A 13,339-nucleotide genomic window follows, 5' to 3' on the forward strand; every position below is an offset into this window, starting at 1 on the left:
CTGTGTTTCCCACTCATTTTAGTCATTCAGATGATGTTGTCTTTTCTGAATTCCTTGTGTTAGATTTTGAACTTGCCTTTGTTTTCCAAGACTGATCTTGTTAAGAGCCTTAGACCTGTGCACTCTCATAATACCTGTTTTTTACTGTCTGTTATTTCTGATTGTTTAGTAATTAATCTCAGCCAACTCTTCTGCTTCTTAGTCTATGCATCAACCAGGGATGACAGAATCACAGAATGTCAGGGGTTGGAAGGGACCTTGAAAGATCATCTAGTAGAACCCCCTACAAGATCAGGATCACCTATACCAGATCACATACAAATGTATCAAGGATGGTTTTGAATATCTCCAGGGAGGGAGACTCCACAACCTTCCTGGGCAACCTGTTCCAGTGTTCCATCACCCTCACAGTGAAAAAACTTTTCAGGTGTTTACATGGAACTTCCTATGCCTCAACTTCCATCCATTGCCCCTTGTCCTGTCATTAGACATCACCAAGAAGAGCCTGGCTCCATCCTCTTGGCACTGACCCTTTACATATTTATAAACACTAATGAGGTCATTCCTTAGTCTTCTCTTCTACAAGCAAAAGAGGTCCAGTTCTCTCAGTCTCTCTTCATAAGGAAGATCTTCCACTCCCTTAATTAATTTTGTGGCTCTACACTTGATGCTTTCAAACCGTTCCCTGTCCTTCCTGCCCATAAGAGCATGTTGCTGGCTCAGGGTAAATCTTCCATCCACTAGGACCCCCAGATCCTTTTCCTCTTCACTGCTTTCCAACAGGTTAGTCCCCAACCTATACAGGTACATGGGGTAGTTCTTTCCCAGATGTAAGACTCTACACTTGCCCTTGCTGAATTTCATTAAATTTCTCCCTCCCCATCTCTCCAGCCTGTCCAGGACTGGCTAAATAAAAGAACAAACTTCTGATGTGTCAAGCCACTCCACATAGTTTTGTGTTGTCAGTAAACTTGCTGACAGTGCACTCTTTTCCCTCATCCTTGTCATGGATGAATATATTGAATAGTACTGCTCCCAGTACTGAGCCCTGAGGGACTCGACTAGTTACAGACCATCCTTACAAGACTCTGTCCCCTTGACCAAAATTCATCCTTCTGTCCTTCAGCCACATCTCAATCCACTTCACTACCTGATCATCCAGGCCACAATTCCTCAATTTAGCTGTAAGGATGATGTAAGAGACAGTGTCAAATGCTTTACTGAAATCAAGATAAAACACATCCACTGCTCTACAATCAACTATCCACCTGGTTATGTCTTCATAAAAGGATATCATGTTGGTCAAACATGTCTTCCCTTTGGTAAAACTGCTCTTGATGACCTTGTTCTTGACATGTGTAAGCACACTAAGGATAAATTGCTTCATCACCTTTCTAGGGATGGAGGTGAGGCTGACCAAACTGAACTAATCTAACGATCTAAATCTTCCCCATTTCAGCAGAAAGCTCTCTCAGGAACACACCGAGACCAGCAGCCTCGGAGGGCACTAACTGTTTTCCTTTTCAGCCAACGGGAATGGCAGGACCCCCGCAGTCTCTCAGCACTTGGCTAGAATCAGTTCTTGCCGTTTCTCCACATGCTTGCTGCTCAGGATCGCTCGGGCTTGCTGTGCCACCATTGGCACATTTAAAAACTGGTGGCAGCTCACGGGCACTTCCATTTCAGCCCGTGTTTTCTCACTTGGCTGCGGCCAGATGTACTCACCACCTCACTTTTTCTAAATCTTTGTCCAATAGGTAACGTGGGCAGGGCTAGGCATGGTGGTAACTTGTCACAACAACTTCTTCAAAAAATCAGTCTCGACTCAGACTGAGGGGGAATATAAGCAGGTAGGTAGGTGTCATAAGCAAGAAGTAGGTGTCCAGGTATCTGGCTGCAGAGAGTGCTGGAGCCTGGCACTTGAGATGCAGGGTAGTGGGGACAACTGCATTAAGTGTGAGCAGATTGATTATCTGCATAACCTGGTGGCCAGACTGAAGGACAAGGTTGTTAGATTTAGAGATGTAAGGGATTGTAGAAGGGAGACAAATGTGAGTAACCAGGCTCTGCAGGCTCCCCCAGCAGAGGCTGGTTATCCAAAAAGCAGAGGGAAATGGAGGCAGGTTCCTCTCAAAAGACACAAGGTTAAACCTCCTTCCCTCCCCTCACCTTCCCCACTGCGCTTGGAAAACAAGTATGGGGCACTGGAGGTTGAGGGTGAGGGGAATCAGACCCATATACGTGGGGATGAGACCCAAATCCTGGGGATCAGACTCAAATCCAGGGCAATCAGACCCAAATCCGTGGGGATCAGACCCAAATCCAGGGGATCAGAACCAAATCCAGGGGAATGAGACCCAAATCCAGCAGGATCAGACCCAAATCCATGGGAATCAGACAAAAATCCAGGGAATCAGACCCAAATCCAGGGGAATCAGACCCAAATCCTTGGGGATCAGACCCAAATCCAGGGGATCAGAACCAAATCCAGGGGAATGAGACCCAAATCCAGTGGGATCAGACCCAAATCCATGGGAATCAGACAAAAATCCAGGGAATCAGACCCAAATCCAGGGGAATCAGACCCAAATCCATGGGAATCAGACAAAAATCCAGGGAATCAGACCCAAATCCAGGGCATGACTCCCAAATGCAGGGGATCAGACCCAAATCCAGGGGATCAGACCCAAATCCGTGAGGATCAGACCCAAATCCAGGGGAATCAGTCACAAATCCGTAGGGATCAGACCCAAATCCGTTTGGAATCAGACCCAAATCCAGGGGAATCAGACCCCAATCCGTTTGGAATCAGACCCAAATCCAGGGAATTAGCCCAAAACCCAGGGCAGATCTCAACCAAATATGTGGAAATCAGACACAAATCCTAGGGAATCAGACCCAAATCCACGGGAATCATACCCAAACCCTGAGGGATCAGACTTAATTTCGTGGGGATCAGACCCAAATCCAGTGGATCAGCCCGAAATCCAGGGAATCAGCCCAAATCCAGGGGAATCAGACCCAAATCCAGGGAATTAGCCCCAAATTCGGGGTAGATCTGACTCAAATCCGTGGGGATCAGACCCAAATCCAGGGAATCAGACACAAATCTGTAGGGGAATCAGACACAAATCCAGGGGAATCAGACTCAAAACCGTGGGAATCAGACCCAAATCCAGGGCATGACTCCCAAGTGCAGGGGATCAGACCCAAATGCAGGGGATCAGACCCAAATCCATGGGGATCAGACCCAAATCCAGGGGAATCAGACACAAATCCATAGGGATCAGACCCGAATCCATTTGGAATCAGACCCAAATCTGTTTGGAATCAGACCCATATCCAGGGGAATCAGACCCAAATCCAGGGAATTATCCCAAAACCCAGAGCAGATCTCGACCAAATATGTGGGAATCATACAAAAATGCTAGCGAATCAGACCCAAATCCTGGGGAATCAGACCCAAATCCTGGGGAATCAGACCCAAATCCAGGGGGATCAGACCCAAATCCAGGGGATCAGACCCAAACCCGTGGGAATCAGACCCAAGTCCGTGGGTATCAGACCCAAATCCAGGGAAATCAGACCCAAATCCATGGGGATCAGACCCATATACGTGGGGATCAGACCAAATCCGTGGGGATCAGATTCATATCCAGGACAATCAGACCCAAATCCGTGGGGATCTGACCCAAATCCAGGGGGATCAGAACCAAATCCAGGGGAATGAGACCCAAATCCAGTGGGATCAGACCCAAATCCATGGGAATCAGACAGAAATCCAGGGGATCAGAAACAAATCCAGGGGAATCAGGCCCAAATCTAGGGGAATCAGGCCCAAATCCGAGGGGATCAGGCCCAAACCCGTGGGGATCAGACCCAAAGCCGTTGGGATAAATCGAAGTCCATGGGGATCAGACCTACATCCAGGGAATCAGACCCAAATCCTTAGGGATCAGACCCAAATCCAGGCAATGAGTCCCAAATCCAGGGGTTCAGACCCAAATCTGTGGGGATCAGACCCAAATCCAGGGGAATCAGACCCAAATCCAGGGAATTAGCCCCAAATTCGGGGTAGATCTGACCCAAATCTGTGGGGATCAGACTCAAATCCAGGGGATCAGACCTAAATCCATGGGCATCAGACGTAATTCGTGGGAATCGCACCCAAATCCAGGGTTATGAGACCCAAATCCATAGGGAATCAGACCCTAATCTAGGAATCAGACCCTAATCCAGGGGATCAGACCCAAATCCGTTTATATCAGACCTGAATCCGTGGAAATCACACGCAAATCCAGGGATACCAGACCCAAATCCAGGGTTATGAGACCCAAATCCATAGGGAATCAGACCCTAATCTAGGAATCAGACCCTAATCCAGGGGATCAGACCCAAATCCGTTTATATCAGACCTGAATCCGTGGAAATCACACGCAAATCCAGGGATACCAGACCCAAATCCATGGGGTTGAGACCCAAATCCATAGGGTTCAGACACAAATCCAGGGGAATCAGACACAAATCTGTAGGGATCAGACCGAAATCCGTTTGGAATCAGACCCAAATCCAGGGGAATCAGACCCAAATCCTTTTGGAATCAGACCCAAATCCAGGGAAATCAGACCCAAATCCAGGGAATTAGCCCAAAACCCAGGCCAGATCTCAACCAAATATGTGGGAATCAGACCCAAATCCTGGGGAATCAGACCAAAATCCAGGGCGATCAGAACCAAATCCAGGGGAATGAGACCCAAATCCAGTGGGATCAGACCCAAATCCATGGGAATCAGACCCAAATCCAGGGGAATCAGACCCAAATCCAGGGGATCGGACCGAAATCCAGGGAATCAGACAAAATCCAGGGGAATCAGACCCAAATCCGTGGGGATCTGACCCAAATCTGTGGGGATCAGACCCAAATCCAGGGGAATCAGACCCAAATCCAGGGAATTAGCCCAAAACCCAGAGCAGATCTCGACCAAATATGTGGCAATCATACACAAATGCTAGCGAATCAGACCCAAAACCTGGGGAATCAGACCCAAATCCTGGGGAATCAGACCCAAATCCTGGGGAATCAGACCCAAGTCCGCGGGTATCAGACCCAAACCCAGCGAAATCAGACCCAAATCCATGGGGATCAGACACATATACGTGGGGATCAGACCAAATCCGTGGGGATCAGATTCAAATCCAGGGCAATCAGACCCAAATCCGTGGGGATCTGACCCAAATCCAGGGGGATCAGAACCAAATCCAGGGAAATGAGACCCAAATCCAGTGGGATCAGACCCAAATCCAGGGGAATCAGACCCAAATCCAGGGGGATCAGACCAAATCCAGGGGATCAGACGCAAATCCAGGGGATCAGACCCAAGTGCGTTTGAATCAGACCCGAATCCGTTCGAATGACCCCCAAATCCTGGGATATCAGACCCAAATCCATGGGGTTGAGACCCTAATCCATGGGAATCAGACCCAAATCTGTGGGTATCAGACTCAAATCCGGAGAATCAGACCCAAATCTGTAGGGATCAGACTCAAATCCAGGAGATCAGACCCAAATCTGTGGGGATCAGACCCAAATCCAGGGAATTAGACCAAAACCCAGAGCAGATCTCAACCAAATATGTGGGAATCAGACACAAATCCTAGGGAATCTGACCCAATTCCATGGGAATCAGACCCAAATCCAGGGGAATCAGACCCAAATCCGTGGGAATCAGTCCCAAATCCAGGGGGATCAGACTCAAATCCAGGGAATTAGCCCCAAATTCGGGGTAGATCTGACCCAAATCCGAGGGGATCAGACTCAAATCCAGGGGATCAGACCCAGATCCATGGGAATCAGACCCAAATTCCTGGGAATCACACCCAAATCCAGGGTTATGAGACCCAAATCCATAGGGAATCAGACCCTAATCCAGGGGATCAGACCCAAATCCGTTTGAATCAGACCCAAATCCATGGGAATCACACCCAAATCCAGGGATATCAGACCCAAATTGATGGGGTTGAGACCCTAATCCATGGGAATCAGACCCAAATCCAGGGAATCAGACCCAAATCTGTTGGGATCAGACCCAAATCCAGGGGATCTGACCCAAATCCGTGGGGATCAGACCCATATCCAGGGGAATCAGGCCCAAATCCAAGGAATTAGACCAAAACCCAGAGAAGATCTCAACCTAATATGCGGGAATCATACACAAATCCTAGGGAATCTGACCCAATTCCATGGGAATCAGACCCAAATCCAGGGAACCAGACCCAAATCCAGGGGATCAAACCCAAATCCAGAGAATCAGCCCATATCCAGGGGAAGCAGACCCAAATCCAGGGGATCAGACCCAAATCCAGGGGATCAGACCAAGATCTAGGGAATCAGCCCAAATCCAGGGGAATCAGATCCAAATCTGTGGGGATCTGGCCGAAAGCCATGGGGATCAGACCCAAATCCAGGGGATCAGACCCAAATCCAGGGGAATCAGACACAAATCCAGGGGATCGGACCGAAATCCAGGGAATCAGCCAAAATCCAGGGGAAATCAGACCCAAATCCGTGGGGATCTGACCCAAAGCCATGGGGATCAGACCCAAATCCAGGGGAATCAGACCCAAATCCTTGGGAATCGACCCAAACCTGGGGATATCAGTTGCAATTCCATGGTGATCAGACACAAATCTATGGGGAATCAAACGGAAATCCAGGGGAATCACCCCAAATCCAGGGGATAAGACCCAAATCGGTTTGGAATCATGCCCAAATCCAGGGAAATCAGACCTAAATCCAGGGAATTAGCCCAAAACCCAGAGCAGATCTCGACCAAATATGTGGGAATCATGCACAAATGCTAGCGAATCAGACCCAAATCCTGGGGAATCAGACCCAAATCCTGGGGAATCAGACCCAAATCCTGGGGAATCAGACCCAAGTCCGTGGGTATCAGACCCAAACCCAGCGAAATCAGACCCAAATCCATGGGGATCAGACACATATACGTGGGGATCAGACCAAATCCGTGGGGATCAGATTCAAATCCAGGGCAATCAGACCCAAATCCGTGGGGATCTGACCCAAATCCAGGGGGATCATAAAGAAATCCAGGGGAATGAGACCCAAATCCAGTGGGATCAGACCCAAATGCATGGGAATCAGACAGAAATCCAGGGGATCAGACCCAAATCCAGGGGAATCAGGCCCAAATCCAGGGGAATCAGACCCAAATCCTGCGGAATCAGATCCAAGTCCGTGGGTATCAGACCCAAATCCAGGGAAATCAGGCCCAAATCCATGGGGATCAGACCCATATACGTGGGGATCAGCCCAAATCCGTGGGGATCAGATTCAAATGCAGGGCAATCAGACCCAAATCCGTGGGGATCTGACCCAAAGCCGTGGGGGACCAGACTCAAATCCAGGGGATCAGACCCAAATCCAGGGAATCAGACCCAAATCCTTAGGGATCAGACCCAAATCCAGGCAATGAGTCCCAATTCCAGGGGTTCAGACCCAAATCCGTGGGGATCAGAACCAAATGCAGGGGAATCAGACCCAAATCCAGGGAATTAGCCCCAAATTCGGGGTAGATCTGACCCAAATCCGTGGGGATCAGACTCAAATCCAGGGGATCAGACCCAAAACCATGGGCATCAGACGTAATTCGTGGGAATCACACCCAAATCCAGGGTTATGAGACCCAAATCCATAGGGAATCAGACCCTAATCTAGGTATCAGACCCTAATCCAGGGGATCAGACCCAAATCCGTTTATATCAGACCTGAATCCGTGGAAATCACACCCAAATCCAGGGATACCAGATTCAAATCCATGGGGTTGTGACCCTAATCCATGGGAATCAGACCCAAATCCGTGGAGATCAGACCCAAATCTGTAGGGATCAGTGACAAATCCAGGGGAATCAGACTCAAAACCGTGGGAATCAGACCCAAATCCAGGGCATGACTCCCAAATGCAGGGGATCAGACCCAAATCCAGGGGAATCAGACACAAATCCGTAGCGATCAGACCGAAATCCATTTGGAATCAGACCCAAATCCAGGGGAATCAGAGCCAAATCCTTTTGGAATCAGACCCCAAACCAGGGAAATCAGACCCAAATCCAGGGAATTAGCCCAAAACCCAGGGCAGATCTCAACCAAATATGTGGGAATCAGACCCAAATCCTGGGGAATCAGACCGAAATCCAGGGAATCAGCACAAATCCAGGGGAATCAGACCCAAACCCGTGGGGATCAGACCAAATCCAGGGGATCAGACCCAAATCCAGGGGATCAGACCAAAATGCAGGGAATCAGCCCAAATCCAGGGGAATCAGACCCAAATCTGTGGGGATCAGACCAATATCCAGGGGATCAGATCCAAATCCGTGGGGATCAGACCCATATCCAGGGCATCAGACCCAAAGCCATGGGGATCAGACCCAAATCCTGGGGAATTAGACCCAAATCTGAGGGGATCAGACTCAAATCCAGGGAAGCAGATGCAAATCCAAGGAATCTGACCCAAATCCAGGGTATCAGACCCAAGTCCGTTTGAATCACACCCAAATCCTGGGATATCAGACCCAAATCCATGGGGTTGAGACCCTAATCCATGGGAATCAGACCCAAATCCAGGGAATTAGACCCAAATTCGGGGTAGATATGACCCAAATCCGTGGGTATCAGACTCAAATCCGGAGAATCACACCCAAATCTGTAGGGATCAGAGTCAAATCCAGGGGATGAGACCCAAATCTGTGGGGATCAGACCCAAATCCAGGGGAATCAGACCCAAATCCAGGGAATTAGACCAAAACCCAGAGCAGATCTCAACCAAATATGCGGGAATAAGACACAAATCCTAGGGAATCTGACCCAATTCCATGGGAATCAGACCCAAATCCAGGAGAATCAGACCCAAATCCAGGGAATTAGCCCCAAATTTGGGGTAGATCTGACCCAAATCCGAGGGGATCAGACTCAAATCCAGGGGATCAGACCCAGATCCTTGGGAATCACACCCAAATCCATGGGAATCACACCCAAATCCAGGGTTATGAGACCCAAATCCATAGGGAATCAGACCCTAATCCAGGGGATCAGACCCAAATCCGTTTGAATCAGACCCAAATCCGTGGGAATCACACCCAAATCCAGGGACATCAGACCCAAATTGATGGGGTTGAGACCCTAATCCATGGGAATCAGACCCAAATCCAGGGAATCAGACCCAAATCTGTCGGGATCAGACACAAATCCAGGAGAATCAGACTCAAAACCATGGGAATCAGACCCAAATCCAGGCCATGACTCCCAAATGCAGGGGATCAGACCCAAATCCAGGGGATCAGACCCAAATCCGTGGGGATCAGACCCATATCCAGGGGAATCAGACCCAAATCCATGGAATTAGACCAAAACCCAGAGAAGATCTCAATCAAATATGCGGGAATCAGACCCAAATCCAGGGGATCAGACCGAATTCCATGGGGATCAGACCCAAATCCAGGGGATCAGACCCAAATCCAGGCGAATCAGACCCAAATCCGTGGGAATCACTCCCAAATCCAGGGGGATCAGACCCAAATCCAGGGAATTAGCCCCAAATTCGGGGTAGATCTGACCCAAATCCGAGGGGATCAGACTCAAATCCAGGGGATCAGACCCAGATCCATGGGAATCACACCCAAATCCATGGGAATCACACCCAAATCCAGGGTTATGAGACCCAAATCCATAGGGAATCAGACCCTAATCCAGGGGATCAGACCCAAATCCGTTTGAATCAGACCCAAATCCGTGGGAATCATGCCCAAATCTAGGGACATCAGACCCAAATTGATGGGGTTGAGACCCTAATCCATGGGAATGTCCAGAAAAGGGCAACAAGGTTGGTGAGGGGCTTGGAGCACAAGCCCTACGAGGAGAGATTGAGGGAGCTGGGGTTGCTTAGCCTGGAGAAGAGGAGACTCAGGGGTGACCTTATTGCTCTCTACAACTACCTGAAGGGGGGTTGTAGACAGGCAGAGGTTGGTCTCTTCTCCCAGGCAACCAGTACCAGAACAAGAGGACACAGTCTCAGGCTGCATCAGGGGAGGTTTAGGCTGGAGGTTAGGAGGAAGTTTTACACAGAGAGAGTGATTGCCCACTGGAATGGGCTGCCTGAGGAGGTGGTGGGGTCGCCAACGCTGGGGGTGTTCAGGGCGAGGCTTGACAGGATGCTTGGTTGTATAGTTTAGTTGATTAGGTGGTGTCGGATGATAGGTTGGACATGATGATCTCGAAGGTCCCTTCCAACCTGGTTAATTCTATTCTATTCTATTCTATTCTATATACGTGGGGATCAGACCCAAAACCGTTGGGATCAGACCCAAATCCAGGGAAGCAGACCTAAATCCAAGGGAATGAGACCCAAATCCAGGGGGATCAGACCCAAATCCTGGGGAATCAGACCCAAAACCAGGGGATCAGACCCAAATCCAGGGGAATCAGACCCAAGTCGTGGGGAATCAGACCCAAATCCAGGGGAATCAGACCCAAATCCGTAGGGATCAGACACAAATCCTGGGGAATCAGACCCAAATCCGTGGGGATCAGACCCAAATCCATGGCATCAGACCAAAATCCAGGGAATCAGACCCAAATCCAGGGGATCAGACCCAAATCCTGGGGAATCAGACCAACATCCAGGGGAATTAAACTCAAATCCAGGGGAATCAGACCCAAATCCGTGTGGATCAGACTCATATCCGTGCAGATGAAACCCATATCCTTGGGGATCAGACCCAAATCTGAGGGGACCAGACCCACATCCAGGAGAATCAGACCCATATCCAAGGGAATCAGACCCAAACCCAGAGAATCAGACCCAAATCCGTAGGGAATCAGACCCAAATCCAGGGAATCAGTCCCAAATCTGAGGGAATCAGACTCAAATCCAGGGATATCAGACCCAATTCCTTGGGAATCAGAGGCATATCCATGGGGATCAGACCCATATACGTGGGGATCAGACCCAAATCCGTGGGGATCAGACCCAAATCCTGGGGCATCAGACGTAATTCGTGGGAATCACACCCAAATCCAGGGTTATGAGACGCAAATCCATAGGGAATCAGACTCTAATCCAGGAATCAGACCCTATTCCAGGGGATCAGACCCAAATCCGTTTGAATCAGACCCGAATCCGTGGGAATCTCACCCAAATCCAGGGACATCAGACCCAAATTGATGGGGTTGAGACCCTAATCCATGGGAATCAGACCCAAATCCAGGGATATCAGACCCAAATCTGCAGAGATCAGACACATATCCAGGGGAATCAGACTCAAAACCGTGGGAATCAGACCCAAATCCAGGGCATGACTCCCAAATGCAGGGGATCAGACCCAAATCCAGGGGATCAGACTCAAATTCGTGGGGATCAGACCCAAATCCAGGGGGATCAGACGCAAATCCAGGGAATTAGCCCCAAATTTGGGGTAGATCTGACCCAAATCCGAGGGGATCAGACTCAAATCCAGGGGACCAGACGCAAATCCATGGGAATCAGACCCAAATTCGTGGGAATCAGACCCAAATCCAGGGATATGAGACCCAAATCCATAGGGAATCAGACCCAAATCCAGGGGATCAGACCCAAATCCATTTGAATCAGACCCGAATCCGTGGGAATCACACCCAAATCCAGGGATATCAGACTGAAATCCATGGGGTTGAGACCCTAATCCATGGGAATCAGACCCAAATCCTTTGGGATCAGACCCAAATCCAGGGGATCAGACCCAAATCCATGGGATCAGACCCAAATCCGTGGGGATCACACCCGAATCCAGGGAATTAGCCCCAAATTTGGGGTAGATCTGACCCAAATCTGTGGGGATCAGACTCAAATCCAGGGGATCAGACCCAAATCCATGGGAATCAGACCCAAATTCCTGGGAATCACACCCAAATCCAGGGTTATGAGACCCAAATCCATAGGGAATCAGACCCTTATCCAGGAATCAGACCCTAATCCAGGGGATCAGACCCAAATCCGTTTGAATCAGACCCGAGTCCGTGGGAATCAGACCCAAATCCAGGGATATCAGACCCAAATCGATGGGGTTGAGAACCTAATCCATGGGAATCAGACCCAAATCCAGGGTTATGAGACCCAAATCCATAGGGAATCAGACCCTAATCCAGGGGAATCAGACTCAAAACTGTGGGAATCAGACCCAAATCCAGGGCATGACTTCCAAATGCAGGGGATCAGACCCCTGGGCAGCCCATTCCAATTACGAATGACTCGCTCAGTGAAGAACTTTTTCCTCACTTCAAGTCTAAACCTCCCCTGGCACAGCTTGAGACTGTGTCCCCTTGTTCTGGTGCTGGTTGCCTGGGAGAAGAGACCAATCCCTTCCTGTCTGCAACCACCTTTCAGGTAGTTGTAGAGGGCAAGGAGGTCACCCCTGAGCCTTCTCTTCTCCAGGCTAAACAATCCCAGCTCCCTCAGCCTCTCCTCATAGGGCTTGTGCTCCAGGCCTCTCACCAGCCTTGTTGCCCTTCTCTGGGTATGTTCAAGCGTCTTGATGTCCTTCTTAAACTGAGGGGCCCAGAACTGGACACAGGACTCAAGGTGTGGCCTAACCAATGCAGAGTACAGGGGCACAATGACTTCCTTGCTGCTGCTGGCCACACTATTCCTAATACAGGCCAGGATGCCATTGGCCTTCTTGGGCACCTGGGCGCACTGCTGGCTCATGTTTAGGCGGGTGTCAATCAACACCCCCAGGTCCCTCTCTGTTTGGCAGCTCTCCAGCCACTCTGACCCCAGCCTGTAGCTCTGCATGGGGTTGCCGTGGCCAAAGTGCAGCGCCCAGCACTTGAACTTGTTAAATGCCATACCATTAGACTCTGCCCGTCTGTCCAGTTGGTCGAGGTCCCTCTGCAGAGCCTTTCCACCCTCTAACTGAATAACATCTGTTCCCAACTTGGTGTCATCTGCAAACTTGCTGATGACTGACTCAACCTCCTCATCCATATCATCAATGAAGATGTTAAAGAGATTGGGGCCCAGTACTGATCCTTGGTGGACGCCACTGGTGACTGGCTGCCAGCTGGATGTGGCACCATTCACCACCACTCTCTGGGCTCGGCCCTCCAGCCAGTTCCTAACCCAGCACAGAGTGTTGCTGTCCAAACCACGAGCTGACAGCTTAGCCAGCAGTTTACTGTGGGGGACGGTGTCAAAGGCCTTGCTGAAGTCCAGGTAGACCACATCCACAGGCCTCCCCATGTCCACCAGACGGGTCACCTGATCATAGAAGAAGATCAGGTTGCAGA

Source organism: Dryobates pubescens, chromosome Z, assembly GCF_014839835.1.
Source record: "Dryobates pubescens isolate bDryPub1 chromosome Z, bDryPub1.pri, whole genome shotgun sequence".
In the NCBI taxonomy this organism is placed as follows: Eukaryota; Metazoa; Chordata; class Aves; order Piciformes; family Picidae; genus Dryobates; species Dryobates pubescens.